At 37.9% G+C, this 19,332-nt stretch overlaps 1 long non-coding RNA gene across 1 annotated transcript in view; it reads right to left on the bottom strand.

Annotated features, from left to right (window-relative positions):
- LOC129205967 (uncharacterized) overlaps nt 1-16,217 on the bottom strand; it is a 32,609-nt gene extending 16,392 nt beyond the window's left edge. The window contains exons 1-4 of the long non-coding RNA XR_008576934.1: nt 15,393-16,217; nt 11,708-11,770; nt 10,128-10,196; nt 7,561-7,751 (exon numbers count right to left, since the gene is read on the bottom strand). This is a non-coding gene — a long non-coding RNA (uncharacterized LOC129205967). The remainder of the gene's footprint in view (nt 1-7,560; nt 7,752-10,127; nt 10,197-11,707; nt 11,771-15,392) is intronic.
- Nucleotides 16,218-19,332: the final 3,115 nt, after the last annotated feature.

The raw sequence follows: 19,332 nt of genomic DNA, 5'->3' as shown, positions 1-19,332 counted from the left end.
ACATTAATACATTCTTTTATTCCTAAGCCATGCCTTGCTAAACAATTTCTGTCATTACAAGGCATTAAAATCTCCATTCTAGAAAATATATAGGACACATTTAAAACAGTGACATGTTTCCACTTCAAATATAGAAAGAAAAGCAAAAAAAAATAAAATTGGTGTATGGCAATGGGGGAGCGCATTAGAGCAAAAAAAATCTTTGAGAGATGAGGCATATGAAACTGGCTAGCTGCCTAGACTCCTGATGTTCTTTGTTAGGTTCTTGCTGAGACTTACTTGAATTTCAAATTGTTTTCTAAGCTGGTGAATAGCAGGTGCTTGCTAACCAGCTTATAATGAGTAGAGAGGTCCAAGTCCATGGAGTCATTTCTCCCTGCTTTTGGCTGTCTTTTGTACTTGTGGAGACAAAGCAGTAGACCTGGAAATTGGAAATTTTAATTGAAAGCGCACACACACAAGGCAATTTTGTAGCCCTCTGAACACAGAGAGCTCTAAAAGAAAGCAGGATGGTGTTAATTTTGTATGCTGTGGAACATATTGTGATATATTTTGGGATATGTATATTAGATCTGAAACCAGACTGTACGTAAAAACGTCAAAATCAAACCTTCCCCACTATTTTTACTTACCTATACAGGTTCTCATTACATGCGCTTCATTAGCACACTAAATGGAAATGCTAAAGGCAGAAAGCTGAGAGACAACACTCCAGGCTCTGTCTTCTGTCCAACCTCTTTCTAAGGTTTAATCACAGGCCATGAGAAATTAAAGGGTCTTCACTAAATGATACCTTTTTTCTTGCCCTTCCCAAACCATATCTCAGATTCATAGTTTTAGCATGTGTTTAAAGACTTTGTGAAATTACGTCTTTGCCTGTACTTGCAGCTCTGAAAGGTGACCAACGCAGAAAATATGCAGTCTACTGCAAAATTGCCACATAATTCCCCAAAGTGAGAACATCAGCAATGCAACAAAGTCAAGTGACACTGAGCACTATAGCTGGCAGAGTGGGAGAAAGGTCTGATACAGCATAAAGGCTATGCTCAAGCTGTAAATCCTGCGAGGGTTCTCAGCACCAGAGCTGAAATCAGTGTCCTGACTCTGTAGAAGACCTCCACCATGGTTTCCACAAGAAGGAAATCCAGCGCGTATGCTGGAAGCAACCCACAGCTGACTGGGTCCCCCATCTGCCAGCTCAGAGGACCACCTGATCGGCTTAGCAGAGCCATGGTTGTCTTATCCATTGCTAGCCAAATATGAGAGAGAAACTGAAAAATGCCAACCACTTAACTAAAACCTCTGTTATTTTATGTTCTGCAAACAGAAAACAAATGGCAATATTTTGCCATTTTAGGTAAACATATCTTATATAAATGAACTTTTCTTTAGAAAAAAATGTATTTAAGTAAACTTAAAATGAATGTAATGATAACAACAAAGCTCATCAGAAGGAACCCTTAGTTACAAAAAGCTGCAGACTGACTCTCATCTGGTGCAATTCAGTGTCATTCCATTGATTCAGGGAGGCTGTGTTGATTTACTGCAGTCGATGAACTCATCCAACATTAACAAATTCCATTTTAAATGAATTGTCATAGAGATTGCAATATCTCAAATGTTTTTCTGAAGGGGGTGAACTGATTGCATAGCCTATTGAGCAGGGGATTTATGTATTCTCATTACTGAGGAGTTATATGGAATACTTTATCGATGCATTTGTGTTGGACGATCCATAATTAGCAGCAGCTAAAAACAACTGAAAAACTACCATGAAAAAGTCGATGAAAATGTTGATGGAAAAGTAGTTCTGTATTTTTCGCAACTCCAAATGTGATATAAAAGCCATGCCATTCAGGCAGGTCAGGAGATGTCCTATTTTGATAGCTCTTATCTTGAGTTTAAAGCCATTGAAAAATTTGATATTCTGTTGGAGGCACCAAGAGGACAGAGTGAGAAGAGGTCTGTCTTTGTTCTGCCAGGTGCAGAAATGTCAGCACAGGAAGGAATCACTTCTCATTGGTTATGTGGCAAAATATGTTTTGCTACTTGTGGAGGAGCTTTCATTTGGAAATTCTGGCACTATGCATCCTGTTTGTGCTCCCTTCTCAAGAGAGAGCACTGGTAACGAAGTGGGATAAATAGGCACCCCCTGCTTGGGGAATAGGGTGGTGAAAATATAAGTGTTTTGACTGATTTTCAGTTTTACAGTCTAACCTGTCTTCTAGTGTATTCTTTGGAGTGAAAAGCGAAACAGTTCCCCGAATCTCAAAAAGCTCTTCACCGTCACATAGCAAGATCTATTTACTTGGGCTTTTGAGCAAAGAGACCATGATGAAAGTCATGTATTGGCAAAACCTGTGATTTTATTTTTATTTACTTAGTAACATACCTGGCAGTCCCTCAAAGGATAGGCGTACTATGTTGTGAAGACTAGTAGAGATTGAAGTACATCCATTTTCCTTGCTACGTATGCATCACCCACACAGTCCGCTCAGTCTCCTTGCTGCTTGTTGGCCAGCTATTTGCACGGGCCATGGGAGAACATGTTTTGAAGGGTGAACGGGATGAACAGGGGAAAAGTGACCTTGTGAATGATTTCTAGATCATTCCCTGCCTACAGGCCATTGGGAAAAAAATGTGAAAGCACAGTTGTCTGTCAGCCAGAATGACTGTATCTTTTCTTAAGCTTCTGGATACATCAATTTTCTAAGCATGTCAGCTGTCTGTAACTGTATCATCTAGCTGTCCATCACCAGCAGCTGACTTTTCTCCGTCTTCTAGTTTCATTATCCCTTAAACCACCCTTCATCAGTCAACCATTCTTTCATATTAAAGCTCAGTAAGGGAAACATTGCTTACATTCCCCTATCTGTTAAAACATAGTTAATTTAAACTATTTCCTGTAGGGAAAATGATTGAGATGTTTTGCATCTTGGTTGTTTTGGGGTTTTTTTCCTTCTGGGCATGAGACAATGCAGATTCAGTAAATAGATCTAACCGTGTGTAATGAGAATGATTCCAGTGCTTTAGGTTCATTAGTCTCACAGTGTGAACTTTAATAAAAATGAATTTGACTAGATTAGATGCAATTGCAGCAACTGGAGTTAAAAATTGTGTACACATATGTGTTTATAAAAAGGGGGATTATTTTAAAAGTGCGTTTGGATAAATGACAGAGAACAATGTGCATGGCTGGAGTACATGTCAGTGACTGTAATTCTTAGTTTACAAAAAAGGAACTTTTAGTCACTGGGGCCAGTGGTCACTTCACTCTCTAATTAGACCAAATTATTGGTAGTCCACCTTTATGAGCCATGATCCAAGCAAGGTTTATACTTCATGTGTAGGCACGAAGGTAGCACAATCATCTCAGAGGTGAGTTATTAAACCATTTTCAATGTATGCACAGGGTAGACAAGTTGCTGAATTGGTGCCAAAAGTGTTGTGTAATTGAGTAAATCTGTCTTCTTTACACTTTATGGCTGACGGTGATGCAATGGTGTCAATGGCACTAGGCACCTTGGCTTGGGCTGTGCACCTGTGCCACTCTGCATATTTAATTGAAAGGCAAAAAGGATCTACACAACACGTCACAGGGAAAACAGATTAAATTACCCTGTCAGGTTTGCATAATGGAGATCCCATTTACTCACAGGTCTTTTCAGTCACATGTACTCCGTCCTAAAATATCCCTTTCACCTTTTTTTCCCCCTTTTTCCTACATGATTTCCTTACTGTAATGGAAGGAATGCATCAGCCTTGAAACACCCTGCAGAGCGTAAGGTCCCACAGCCAGGCCCAGAGTCCCACATTTTTTGCTAGCCTTTATTTGTACTGAAGCACAGGACTGTGTAGTGCCCACAAAACACCACGTATGACACTGTGGGACCAAATCGGTTTTTGAATCTGTATTATCAATAAAACATTGCAGATCTCCTGGCTAGTGTTGCTTAGGGAACTTCTCTAAACCACTATGCAGTCTGTTCTCAGCTTCATTGCCATCTTGTTTTCTCCATTCTCCCTTCTCCCACTTAGTTACGTTAGTGTGAAATTATAAAAGGTATTTCACTGTTAAGCTAAGATTTTTTAAAGTAGATTTTGGTTATCTACTTTCTGCATCTCCTTCTAGTCGCTGATGTTGCAAGTACAATAGAAAAGTTTCACAATATTGTGCAGCCAAATTTCCCATATACTCTACATGTAAAGGTCATTTTGGATGGCAAGGCGGCCTTTTGCTGTTTTGCAGGCTCTCTGTCTGTGTCTCTGCTGCTTAAAGCCACTATCTTAAAAAGATATTAAACGTCTGCTAGCAACTAACTTCAACACAGGAAAAATGCCTGATTGGTGCCTTCTGTGAGAACTTGATAGTGCTGTTGATTGAGGACTGACTGCAAGCAAAAGTGGAACAGTTCTCTTTTGGTTGTCCCTAAGAGGTAGGGAAGAGTAAACAACCACCGTAAATAGTAAAACCACAATCCGCTCAGAGAAACCGATAACTTCAAAATGTAAAATGTTAGAGGAAGCTTTTGTTTGAAAAAATGTAATTTCTTTCACTTCAAAATGTCACCAAATGCAGTTGATTGAGTAACCTTCACTGGAACAGAAAGGTATGTGGAGTACCATGTCTCTATCAGGCAGAAGGCTCGTGCATATCTGGCACGAGTATTTCACAGAGACAAGCTGTGTTCAGTTCACATTTAACTTCACAAAGGTCATGTCTCGGAACTTGAAATTTGGAGAATTATGGAGTTTAAACAGTTTAAAAATGTCTAATTGCAAACACACACCATCATGACATTTCAGTTTGAAGATGGTGTAAATGTGTAAGAACCAAAACATTGGCTTGCTTTTTAAGAAGTTCCCTTCCTGTGACAAAGCCACTTCATTCACTAGGCAGAACAGACTAGACCAATAAAATTAAAGTACTACATGCTTTAAGTTACACATGTTTGAGACATAAAAGACAAAGTAATATTAGATTTAGACTTTGTGAATGACCTGGAGTACAAGATAAAAGTAATTTAGATGATAAACGGTGCAGTTACTCAACACTCGATATCACCAGTAATCATTTTAAAAATCACTCCGCTTCTCTGCACAGTTTTCCAAGTAGCAGTATTTGCTTCTTCCCGTAATTCAAATTCCTCTGGGAGATGCTGTCTTTACAGAAGGCAGTGATTAGCAGCACTGTTAAAGCAGGCTTGAAGTTCTGGAGGGAGTAGCTAAGAAAAATGAGATTGTGTGAAACACACACAGCCAACCAGGGGCTAAAACAAGTGTTTGTTAAATGTGGACTAATATACAATATGTCTTTTTTGTGTTCTGAGGCTTGTCAATACGTAAGCTGAAAAACCAGGCTATTAACACGTAAACATCCATCTTTCTTTGCAGAAAATATTTAGCATCCTCTGAATTTCAAAAGGTTAGCCTTTTAACCCTGTGTTTATAGGTGAAAATGGGTGGAAGTCATCAAAATGTGACTGTTATAAGACAATGGAATTTTCCCCGATTTAGTTTACAGACTGAAGGTAAATTGCGATGATTTGCTTCAACTTGCTATTCCAAAGTGGGTCTCTCAGCTGTGGCAGATCATACAGTCTGGTGCTGTACTGCAGACAAAGCTGTCTGCTGGAAGCTCCCACTTAGCAGATTTGGGAGCCTTGCTTGTTGGCCTGCCACTCCTCTGTGCTTACAGAAACTCAGTTCAGAGCATTCAGCCGGCAGAGGAGTGGGGCCAGTGCCCTGCACACAGCATGGGAGAGCGAGGGTAGGAACAGAATCGACCCTTACCTTGGAACAACAACTTTCCAGGTTTCTGCTCTTCTTTAGTAAAACTGCTCTCTGTTCTTTTTCCTTCTTCATCCTTTTGCCTAAAGCCTCTATTCTCTCAAACCAGCGTTTTTCATCAGCTTCTAAAAGCTACTTGCCTCCTAATTCACCAGTGTTAGCCAACAAGCAGGGAAGGCCCAGGTAGATATAACTGGGAGGGGGAAGAACTTGCCCAGTTGTAGGCACAGCAGGCAGCTCGTACAGCCATCCATGCAGGGGTATAAATGGCAAAGCTGTAGGGTAACTGAGTGTTATTGCAGAGCGTACCCCTAAATCATCTAATTCCTTCGGTTGTATTTTCATCAGGTGAAGGAAAACCACTTTTTCAAGTTTTGTTTGCATCACGTTCATACAAGGCTTTGCTATGAAGCTATAAACTGTACTGGTGTATAGGGGATGGAGCTCTGAACTGCCAGTAGGTGGTTGGATGGGTTTGGCTTGGTACGCACAACTTTGCACGTAAATGTGCTGAGTCCATAGGCTGAGCAACACCATATCCATATGACAATCCAGAGCCTTCGATTCCTAATATACTATTTAAAAGTGTACTATCTCAATTAAACTTTGCTTTGGATTTTTTTGTTTGTTTGTTTGTTTCCCTCCCACCTCCTTTCAGTTCCTGGCTGTTTTGCTAGCTGAGTTACTTTGCAATTTATTTTCTAGTAAGAAAGCGTAGATTCATAAATACAGGCCAGAAAATAATTAGATAGAAATAATATGACAGCTATTGATATGCTTTTAACTGAGAGAAACCTCTAAAAGGAGAGATACAGACAGAAAGGCAATAAGCAGAAGGCACTCATGTCTCCCCTGGAAGGCCATACGGGAAAGCTTTTTTATAGAATAAGCACCTGAGACTCTCCAGCAAGACTAAAGGAAAAAACAGCCCCAGTCAAACATGAGCGAAGCAATAACTTCCCAGTCTCCTCTGGCAACTACAAGCCCATTCAGAGATCACTTTAAAAAAAATATTAGCTGCTCAGTGCACAGAAAATGATGATGGTAATACTCGCTGCTGTGCTTGTTGCTGGTTACTGTCATGGTGACTCCACTTGAAGGCAGCTTTTAAAAAGCTTACCAAGCTAACCATATCCTTTCCCCTCACTTTGCTCACCTTCAGGTAATTTCTTTTTCCCAAATCTTAGCTCACCCTATTTCACTCTTTCTCAGTTCAGGCATTTGGCAGGCTGGAGCTCTTCCATACAGCTAAACGTGAAGTCACTCAGGTCCTCGGATAGATTTGGCTCAGCTGTTGGCACTTGGGGAACGTTACCCTTTTTCTGCCGTGGGAGAACAGTTACAAATATGCTTAAATTTTATTTTGATAAGGCATTATTTAATGGTAGATACTCTTAATGACCTGTGTTTGAGAAAGAAAGGGGTGGCCTGCGTGTGTACGCATGCAGCACAACAAGGTATTAACTGGCCAAGGGCTAAACCGCATGGAGATGAGTACAGAGATCTGTTGGATTTGCTGCAGCAGCAAGCTATGGAGCATCTTGGCCTTGTGTCTGGTTCGGCTGTGGTAGTCATCTACTGCGTAGGACTAGATGCAATAAAATCCCTGTGCCCACTACTACTATCGTCAGTGTATAATGAGGAGAAGATAAACAAAAGTGACGTAATGTTAGCTTTTGGTAAAACCACTCTTGCTGTCAGTCCTCTGGGGCAATGACTGTTCCTTTTCTATTTGGTGATGAAATTTGATCTTTGCAATTTAATGTTTACCATCTACTCGTGATTCCTTAGTTGCAGAAACAGTATGATCTCATTACGGGACTCTTCTATCTTTTTTTCAGGAATAGTGAGTCACGTTATTTCCAGGTGTGTCTCCGTTCATTGCTGAACTTGCAATTTCACCAACAGTATTTTGGGAGAAAATGGAAGCATCTATCTTATTGCATACAGAAGGTCCATCTCTGCACAGAAAGAAGAAAAACAATTGAAAGCTATAAGTTTTCAATCCTTTTCAGGCTTAAGTGGCAGAATAGGGTGCCATTTCCTACATCTATTTTATTAGGATATCTTGTCTGGTTTCTCCTAGGGACTGAATGAAAACTGTATATAGATCTTTTCGTTTGAATGACTGACAGAATGTGAGGTTAGACAAGTCTATTTAGAGACAGTCATAATCCCAGCATAAGGGATCTCAGAAAATGTACTAACTTTGTAATGGTAGGTACCTTCCTTTCCCCTAAGTACCATCCTATTTCAGTCATTGCTGACAGAATAAAGAACTACCAAAATAACAAGGTTCAAAATAAAACTCTGGAAATTTTTAAGAAGCATGAAAGATTTTGCTTCAAAATTCTGGACTAAGCAGAGTACAATATGTGTGCAGTGAAATGTTTGGAGGAAAAAAAATAAAAGAAAGCAAACCCTTTAAGTATTAAAACAAAGCAAGCTGTAAGAAACTCTTACTATGCATCAAGTTAACTGTAACCTAATAACCAGAGTGAACTCATTTGCAATGGCATATATAAACCCAAATGTTAATCAGGAAAGATATGGGAGGAGGGAAATGGCAGTGCATGAGGACAACATGAATTACATCATCACTCATAGTGGTGAATGTGACAGACAGGCAACAGTCAAAACCTCGAAAGAGCAAGGAGAACAGCAAGGCATGCTTAATACTTGCTATCCCAGCATCTCTGCTAGGGCAGGTTTTGGCAGTCTCAGAGACAAGAAAGTGGAGAGAAAAAAAATGGTGGGTAGAAAGATCTTACCCAAATGGATAAATTCATTTCAGACCAACCTTTTGCTTGAAAGCAAAGGGAAGAGGAAAAATACTTAGAATGAATCCAGCTCATTCAGAGGCATGTAAAATGTAATGAAACTTTTCCAGAATGAATATTTAATTGGTTTTAAGGGAAAATGAACCTTGTGCTTATAAATTTTCACTGATCTATGCACCACTTGCTACAAATAGAAACAAGCATCTCAATGTGGAAGTTCTTCTTCCTCATCGATTTCACTCTGAGCCAAAAGTATTTTGTACTGATGACTCTAAATTTATCCAGACTGCTGAATCACCATTTCAGATGATTTCTAGTCTGTCAGCTGAACTTAGCTGATACCCAATAGCAGAGCTTTGTTACCCAAAATCCTTGTCAGCCTCTAGACTATTATGGATCGATGTACCATATCTGTAGTTTGTGTATGTGCTAATATATACCTTCAGGAACTCCAAATAATTTTTCTTTGGCTTGGTCCTTTAGCTTGTTACTGTGTTGGTCTACTATGTTATTTTAACTGGAAAATCATAATTCTACTTATTTCTCAAAGACTATTCAATTACTGAAGGGATCTGCATAATATATCCTTACATTTCCTAATATATACTAAACCAAATTTATGGGTTTTTAAATGTTGAATTGTAAGTGATATCCATGAGAACTTACATAGGGTTTTTTTTCTTTTTTTGAGTAATTCATTTAGCTGGAGTAGAAAATCAGAATACATATGACAATTTTGAGTATCTAGTAATACCAAATGGAGGAAAAAGTGGACAAAGGAATCAGTTGTAACCAATGCCCCACTGATATTGAAAAATGCATCAAATCTGAAAAATGTCTGCCTTTTACTATATTATGAAGGGAAATTATAAAGCCAAATTTAAGAAAAAGAAATTTAAATGAGCAATGTCTGTTGCAAGCCTGTGTTCAGCTTCATATCCCATATTTGCTAGTTCATCGGTACCTGTTCTGCCATCTAGGTTCTTCAGGGTACTCAACACTGTAATGACTATCCAATAGCGAACTGTCACAATCTTTGGATGAAATCCTCATGGATTGGTTCAAACAGAAGGGCAAAAATTGTGTTATCAATTAATTAAAAAGCCCAGCTGACAGACATTTAAGTTATTAGCTGCAAGGAATTTTTTACTGAATATTGAGAATTTATGTTCTTGGGGCAGGGCTTAAATTGCTATGCAGCCGCCAGTGAATAAATACAGCTAAGACTCCTTCCCCAATTTACCTTCCCTCCCCAAAAAGATGAAGGAATATTCTAGAAAAGGATAAGCAAAGCTTCTGAAAATTGTTGAAAAGCATTTGAGATCCTCAAAAAAACATAGTGTTTAAATACTTGGAGGAATGATAAGGCAGAGAATACTTATTATTTATTAACATGTCATCATTTCCCCTATTTAATTCTTCATTACTGTAAAAAAACAAAGGAGATTAATTTCTATATGAAATCTAATTCATACTACCAGGAAGTAGAGAAGAAAACAGGGAAGGGATTGATCATTCTCAAATTCCATTTTTGTATTAGGATTATTAATGAACAACCTTTTTTCCAGTGTAGCGTATCTTTCAAGCAGCTTGAAAACTTTTACAGTTTTTGACCTGTCTTGTGTTCTGTAAAATAAAAATAAGATTAAATAATTCATAGAGCACAAAGTGTATGTAACCAAGTAGCAGTAGGTGACTGTATTTCTGAAGTTAAAAAATACCATTGTAAATGAAAACACAGGAGTATGGTGTTGCAGTTTTGTACAAAAATGTATTTAGAAATAAGCACTGCTTCAGGCAATGCTTATTTTCTAATATAAATCAGATTATTTTGGCAATCAGCAGATACAATCGCTGAGCCTGCTTAAAATAGAGACAATATTCATTTAAATATATAAATAAAAGCACTCAGTGTCAAATTCAGCTCCTCTACTTCACGTGTTCACTATGGAAGTAAATTGATCCAAATATCTGAAATACCCCATTGTCTGGTCTCTTGTGAAGTCATTTACGAATTTTTAAAATGGGAACTGAGATTTAAATACTGAGTTTCGGTTTTGTACCATTTCATTTTACACAAGTTCTCAGACTTTCATAAAGCAAAGAATACTGAAGGATTTAGTCCATAGGTTCTTGGCCTGTGCACTTATTAAATAGAATGCACTCAACAGTAAGTAATTAGGTACCAGTTAGAAAACAAATCTCTGTCTCCATTTTCAACTGTGCTATCAAGATATATCCTATTATATTACTCCTGCATGAAAATCTGAACTCAGTTACATCCCTGATTGCAGTACAACTCCAACAGATGCATATGCACATACACATAGAGGCCGTCCTATATCCTGTCTTAGGACATCATAATCTTGTGCTGCGCAGTGAGTCTGCTGACATAGGTTAGTTTTCTGACATAGTAAGCAGCAAGACTGGTTGTGGTGCTGAGAATCTAGGCATATGTTAGTTTTACAGAATTGTGTTAATTATGGAAATCATTGAGCATATTCTATCCATAGGCTGTTATGCAGTCATTATCTTAATTGTATCAAAATAGCAAGTAGCTTTTCCATAAACTCTTGACAGAGGAGGAGATCTTAGTTAGCAATCAGGGCCTGTCACATCAGTCAAGATATCAGAACCCTACAGGAGATAATATATTTAAAAACATTCTGGTGGATCAATTTTTAAGTTAATTCCACAGAGCAGTTGTCCTCCCTAAACTACTTTCAAATGACTGCATTGTTTAAGTTCAATTTCAATAACTACTGCCTCGCTAAGTAGCACTTTTTCAGTGACATGCATGAACTAAACTCCACGTTACTATCAACTGGAATGGCTTCCCATGGATTCACTCACTGCGTAGTCTTAAAAGGTTTCCATGAAGAAAGACTGCTTGATTTCTGTTTGGAAATCTGATGTCTAGAGTATGAGGTGAAAGAGCTGTAAAGAGAATGGGCCAAATGACATCAATGCTATTTACATACTCTCCTGTTTCTTAGAAATATGATTATGTAAGCAGTGATGTTAATGCATAATTTCTGTTTATTCACTAGTCCATCAAAGGACACAATTTTGTTTTGGGAGTGGTAGTTTTCAAAGGCTTAGAAATATTCAGAGAAGTTGGCCGGTTGGTACATTACCTTTCTGTTACACGATTATTAAAAGCATTGAAACCAACCTCTATCACCTTCACCTCATCGCTTCTGTAAAACAAAGTACATTAGAAGATGAAGCAATAAAGAGACCGGTTTTAAGCACCCTAACTCCAAAATGGCTTGGTCTTGTTCACACTTTTTATTCCAGTGGGTAACTTACTGATTACAACACGGGCTGCTCAACAGGCTACGTATATGCCTGTGTTTGTAGAACGGGATGTACCAACAGGTACCAGTGATTATTGACGCCATCTGTTTACTTCAGTGCTAACATTTCCAACCTGTTCTGGTTAAAGCTAAACGCTGAAGAGGCATTTAAGCAGCTCTGCTGGATGAAAGAAATTTTGCCCAGATACAATGATTTTTTTCTTTTGCTACCTTTCTTATATAACTTTGTGCAAACATGCAAGGCTCCCATGCATTTGAAGGTAAAATAACTTCTCAATGAAATTAAACAGAAGGGTCTGTTAATTTTTGGCACAGAGACTGTACGTTTGACTTCCTGTAATCAAAGGTGTCATGCTTGCTGGAATAAAAATATATACTGCAATGTCCCACTATGAGGATAGTTATATTTTCTTCATGAGAAATAAGAAATTAAATTTCATGGGAAATGAGACTTGAATACAAAATGTGACCTGTATTTCTATAGTGTGTTAATTATTAGCTGATAGAGTTTATGAGGAAGTACACGAGTAGCTTATTTAAAGGAAAAAAAGGAGACAGTACAAGGAATTAGCCAATTATGATACGTGATAATACTCAACCTAATGTGTATTACTGACTATTTTATGATACATGAGCAATAATTGCCTGAACTGCTTTGAATCATTTACCAGCCCTCTATAATTTATAGCTCAAGCTTTATGAAACTTCGAAGTTAGAAAAAAACAGACTGGAATTGTGAGCACAGTAGACTTTTCCAATGGTTCCTTTGTTACACTATGTAATAAGGAAAAAATGCATATGAGCATGTAGTAATGTGTTTGCCAAAATGAGATGGAGTTCTTAATTTCCTCTGCATTCCTGAATTTTATTTTGTTTTTCACATAACTCTAAATGGCAGAAGTGTCATTTGTAAGCTGATGATTGGTTAATGAATGCACATACTTTATTTCCTTTTTTCTTTATAGTACTGCCATTGAAATCTCTCAGAAAAAGGACTGGAACTTGCAGAATTCCAGATGATAAACATACCCTCTTTGGGTGAGTCAGAAGGATGATCTATCTTTTAAATTGCAGAGTAGAATAAAGATGTGCAAGATTGGGTAAGCATTGAAAGCATTTTGGACATGGTAGTACACAGCTTTATACAATATAATTTTGTTCGTAACAAAATACGTATGATTTAGGATGCCAGAGTTCAGCTCCCAGCTTGATCAATTGCTTGATCAATCTGCTTTGCACACTAAAATGACTTGCTGACACTCTGACCAGCAGATTTCAAAGAGTCACTAAGCATTTAGAGCTCACTAAACATTCCAAGAAAGAGTTTTCAGAGGTCATATTTCACAGAAGTAATATTTTTATTGCTACTTCCAGTAAAATTAGCGTAGAATACTATTCTTTTTCATGTAGCTTTAGTTCTAAATCTTACTTTGACACGCTTTCACTTATTTTTATTAACATTATTTGCTATGCTATTCCTATTTTCTGGCTTTGTAGTCCTCTTTCCGCAAACAAAATTCTTACGCCATTTACTGAAAGCCAAAAGGCAGATCGTCTGTTCTTCAGTGCATTCACTAGCCCAATGTGTAGCAAAATCAACATGTCTTAATTGTTTTTTTTCACTGTTGAAATTATTTAGGAGAATTAGACTGAAATGCATTCAATTATGCTCTGTCTAGAACATGCCGAATGCACCAGAACCCAAGTGTCTTTGCAAATATAATTTGTGAAGAGTCAAGACAATAGGGTTTGTCATGTTAATGCTGTTATTTTCATTTTTGATGAATCACATATTTAATGGCATGCTGTTGTTCAAAATTGTGTTCTGAAAGAAAATGAATTAACCTACTTAGCATGGATCAGAAAAAGACCACCAAAAAATTGACACTGAAATCTGGGTCTCACATATGCAGTCCATTTCATCGTGGTTTCAGTTTACTTTCTCAAAAAGTTATAAGGCTAAATAGAAAAGGCATTTTTGGAAAATGTTTCCTGTCATCAAAATCAGTGCCCATTATTAAATATTAAAATGTGTTATACTCACTGAAAGAACAATAGAAATTATGTATCTATAATACTTTAAAAATATTTCCTCACAATTTCAAAAATGAAGTAATGTTAAAGAAGTAGCAGAGCCCAAAACTGTAATCTTAAATCCAAATAAAAATGAATGGGTTTCCAGATTAATTTTATAAATTTATAAATTGTCCTGGAATTTAGTAATTTTGGAAAATATGGTCAGAAATATATAACACAGAAGGTAATATAAATGGAGCAAAGTTGGAAACACTGCAAGTGGATGTAAGCCAACTGTTTCAGCTATAAGGATAAAATAAAGTTAGTAGTTCAAAATAATTACGGTTCTTTGTTTCTCAGAAGTGTTCGGGAGAAATCATAATTTACAGGAGTCTAAGGAAATTTGGAGTCACCAAAAATAATGACGCAAACAAAGGGGTGAAATGCCTACTTTTCTACTGTAACTCTGTCCATGACACAGGGTATGGTTTTAGTCAAAACATTTATGCTTCTTTGGGCTAGTCACCAGTTTATTTGATGCAAATGGAAATGACATTTGTTTACTCCATAGAAGTTCACTAGTGAATGGATATGTACTCTCAGGAAAATTTGAAAATGCTGTAACAAAGAATGGTTAAGGTATTAGAAGCTGTGATTCCAGGCATTTGATTTTTAGATCTATCTTTATCTGTATGTCTTATGCCACTTTGGTTATTTCACCTCTTTTGGTTTTATTTCCTCCTACCATTTGACTCCAAAATGGGTTTTTGCCATCCTCAAAAGCTTTGCAGCCATTACTATACTAACCAATAAAGAAGGGAAGAGTACAGAATGATGTGAATGAAGAGATGACTGCTGCATGCAGGCAGCACTTTAATCTTGTCATGTAGAGCACATGAGAATATTACCATTTACAACGGGGCTGTAGGAGACCCCTTGTTGGGGATCAGTACAACCTACTGTGGAGGTACAGTTCTGGAGAAAGGGGGTATTTCCATCCTCCCTTTCTTCCCCTTCTCCTCTAGGCTGATAAATGAAAATTAGCCAATATTAGCAAAACTTTCTCATTCAACCATTTTAACTAATGCAGGTCCTAGTCATCGACATGTGCTAGAGTGTGCTCACACAACCTGCCAGATCTGCGGTGGTGGTAACCACAAGGACAGAAATGGGGCTGAGCTCCTCACTGAAAGAGGGCTGATGGCTGCTTTGTCAGCACACACATCTGTGGCTGGGGGAGGAGGCATGTCCATGACCTCAGCTAAATGGAATTGGGCAAAAAGCCTGCACTGATTCTTAACACTGTTGAGCAGCTCAATCGAGGGCACCTTCATTTGGCAGGACAGCCTGCTAGAAGCAGATTTAAGAGTCAAAAGCTGGGGTTCATTTTATATTTCTCTACTGTCTTCTATTAAAAGCATCTGGACTCTGCTTGACATACTGATGCTATTAAATATGTGTATCCAGAACAGGATATGCCACTTACCTAATTAAGGTTAGGAAAAGATTGCCTTAAAAAGAGCATCTTCCAGAGGCTAAGAGTTGTCAAACACAGCAGCTGCAGTAAACAGAAAGAGATGTCATTTTTTTTTCTGTTGACATAGTTTATCTCTTAGTTTATCTCTTTCTCTTACAGTTTTATTACTGTTCTTTCTTCATGCTAAGGTATTTTATGTCACTGTGACAAAATTTGGCATTTTTCTCCAAACAACTACTCAAATTGGATGCCATTCTAACCTTCCAAGTATTGTGAAAGATATTAGATGGTTTGTAATATCCAAATCTCTTTGGCACAAACCCCAAAGATATGCAAGCAGGTCATTTCTTTACATACTCATCCATCTTGGAAAGCTGTTTAAGTTATTTGTGGAGCAGCGCATTTTTGCAGAATAGATACACACCTTATTTAATTGAGCAGAGCTGTAAGTACATTCAGCCAGGCTGGCTTTCCCTGCAGATGCCTGTACTTTGTACAATATTGCACTCTGTGGACATGCAAATTTTTTTCACAGCTGCTCAAACATTGCCTTGAAGCATCAAAATGATCTGGGCAATTAAGTTATAAGGAGAAAAAACACCTTACATTCATTAAAGATCTGTATCCTTTAATATTTTGAATTCTCATGGCAGGGAATGCAAGGCTGAAAGTCCAAAATTTTAAATAAAGACTTTTTAAAAATTGATGGCACATTACAATCATTATCCTGATTTACAAATGGGCAAATGGCGTAAGTGTTTTCTAAGAGAAAGAGTAGCAATATTGGTAATCTGAGGAAAGCTTACTTTCTTATTTTTCATGTTACTTACTGCATTATTTAAGTCACTTTTTTAAACACAAGCATCAATAAAAAAATTCTATAGCACAATACGAATCTACGACCTGCAATTCAGATGAGCTACATTCAGACAATGCTATTAGGTCTAAGTGATGTGACTAAGCCTGATAGTGATTACTAAATACGATACTCTGAAGTTTCTTAATGCGAGAATTCTAGGCATTTTTCAAGCAATGAGTCTTGGAAACTCACCGCCCCGCAGCAGCCCTTAAACTCACTTTATCAGTAGACCAAGCATAGGCTGACCATGAAGTCCATAAAAAATGTGTGGCAAACAAGACTAGAAACCAGCTTTCAACCCAGACTAGATACACTGCTTGCTCTATCTTTTCCTTTCTGTGGAAGTAGCAAAATGCAGCTGTTTTGTCAGTGCTTATAAAGAAGTATTGCATATGCAACAAAATAGGTAGTCTAGAATATTAAAGAAATTTCCAAATCTATAGGAGTAAGCCCTGTATTTCTCAAGGAAAACATCGGTATCCTTTTCCAATAAATAAAGTCTACTCTGATTTGACAGTAAACCTGTAAATATTTACTATCCTATGTTGCTTTAACTTTTTGTTGACATGACCTATTATCGGTTTGCTGTGGCATTCATAGCATTAGCACTCTCCCGCCCTCTACTACCTATCCCAACTGAGAAGCCAGGTAGTGAGCAGACACGGAGACCTTTGCCACCAGTTGTCATCTTTCCTGATGCACAGCCCCACTGACTGAACAGTCTCAGAGTTAAAAAGGCTTGTGCTCCCACTGCTTGAGACTGTTTTGGGTTTTGCACAAAACTTAAAAAAAAAAAAAAAAGAAAGAAAAATGAGGAGGGGGTAGGGAAAGGAGCTACTACTGATGGCAGTCTTCCGGTTGCAATCTGAAGGAGACAGCTTGCGTCTGTCGTCATCGGCCAGGTAGAAAAAAAGCGCCGTCTTCACTGCCCTGAGCTGCAGCTCGCTGAAGAGGAGAGCTGGAACTGAACAGAAACTCAGGTTTTCCTAAAGATTTCAGTACAATGACGTATGATTGCTAAGTTCCCCTTAAGTTCTTCACTAGAAAATAAAACAGGGACTGAACAGAGCCATTGCACATTAGATTACTGTACTACAGTTGCCATACTAATAAACTTGCTCAACCATTATACATTAATTTATATATGTTAGAAACACTACATAGTAGTTTAGTCTGTATTAAAATCACAGTTGTTTATATGCTTGCCTCATTTTCCTCCCTGGAAACTGGTGGTCAGCAAATGGTGTCCTATTTATGATATCCACTGTTGTAACTGTAATTTCTCTCCAAGGAATGATGCTAGAACTTAGTGATACTGGATAGCATAACTGCAAGGTTTTACGTTCTCCGGTATAAAACTGCTGTGCAGGAGATATTTTGCTACTTTTTAAATTTTAGCAGTTTTCCTTTTTTTTTTTTTTAATGCGACAATTTTGCATTGCTAGTCAATTCCTCCTCCATCTTATACTGTATGCAATGTAGCCTACAGTGCGGTACAGACACACATCTATTGATTTTACTTTGCACAACAACTACCACATCATAACTGTTCAGCTGAAACTAATGGAACTAATTAAGCAACAGGGACCTCCAACTCAGAGAAAAATAGATTTGCAGTTGTAAAGATCTATCAGTCCATCTGTTTTATCTTCCTGTCAGAGCAAGACTTTTCCATGCAATATATCTTGTTTTGTTCACTCTGCTTCAAATTGTTCTAAAAGATTGGGGCTTTCACATCTTGCCCCAGGAGACTGCTCCACAGCATAATAAATCTCATTGTCACAGATCTTTTCCTGCATTCAGCAATACTATACTTCTATAAATGCGTGCCATTTCTCTATTTACCACTTCTTGTTCTGTCTGAAGAAAGCCCTCCTCTTCACCACTGAGCTTTAAATATTAGCAGACAGCCTTGTCTTGCCACACGTCTCCCACTGAGTCAAGCAGCAGTTTTGTTTTGGTAGGCCTCCGCAGAAGGCTTTTTCAAACAGAAATCAGACAATTTTGTAGGTAAGAGATAATTAGCCCAGCTACTACAGACACATTTTAATGGAAACTGAATGGACCTCCACAGAGTTTCATCAGGACGTTGCGTGGTTGCCTCTTTTCCCCATGCTTCCAATCTCTTAGGAAGCATTGCACGGAGTGTTGCATTTCATACTTTTTAGGACATATCAACCAGTATCTCATTACAAAATCTAAAAATTAAAGAACCACAACCCTATGCCTTTCCTAACATTTGATCAAAAATTAAGAATGGGAAGAGAGATGAGCATGTGGAAAGCAGAAATATTTGAATAGGAATTACTAGCAATAGAGAAGTCCCTGAAATGAGAAAGGGATAGTTTGCTGCTTCGGAAGAGACCTGCAGTGAGGAAGGTGCAGGAGTCTTCAAGCCATAAAATTTCTTTGGAGACGAAAGGAGGTGATGCGGTGCTCAGCTGCAGCTCTGCTGAGTTCTGCTCAGCAGATTGGAAATTTTCGTTAGTTTTGAATTTGTAACAGAAGCTGAACAGAGGTGATTGACCCTGATATCCAACTTAGGCATAAAAAGTTATGTGTATTTCTGATTATACTGCAGATTGAGTGCAGCTATGATGAGCGATATGAAATCAGACAAGTGACAACACCTAACCAGAAAAGAAGTTACTGCATTTTAGGCTTTAGGAATAGCAAAAGAAAGGACATTGCAGCTTTAAGTCAGTCTCTTAGCCTGAATTTATTACCTTTATAAACTGCAGAATACTTCTGAGAAGGAAAGACTGATTTTTTAAGAAAAACAGTTTAAAAGACACTTACGCTATTCCTGTTTCTATGGCTTATTTCTAACCTCAGGATTTTTATAATTTGGTTAATGTAACTCTGACATTAATTTCTGAGAAAGACATCTTGAATGACTGCGTCAGGAAACGTTGACTGCTTCCTTATGAGATACGGCCAAAATGTTTTATAGACTTTCCAACATCTGCTTATGAAAACTGAATCGCTCTGGTTATCGGGGTTGAAAAAGGCCATTCTCTGTGTGGGATTTTATTACGCTCTTGGTGCATTCTATTATAATTCATAACTTCAGCACTAACAAAGTTGAAG

Source organism: Grus americana, chromosome 1 (assembly GCF_028858705.1).
Source record: "Grus americana isolate bGruAme1 chromosome 1, bGruAme1.mat, whole genome shotgun sequence".
Classification (NCBI taxonomy): Eukaryota; Metazoa; Chordata; class Aves; order Gruiformes; family Gruidae; genus Grus; species Grus americana.
The sequence above is the reverse complement of the archived record's forward strand: the minus strand, read 5'-3'. Positions and strand labels throughout refer to the sequence as shown.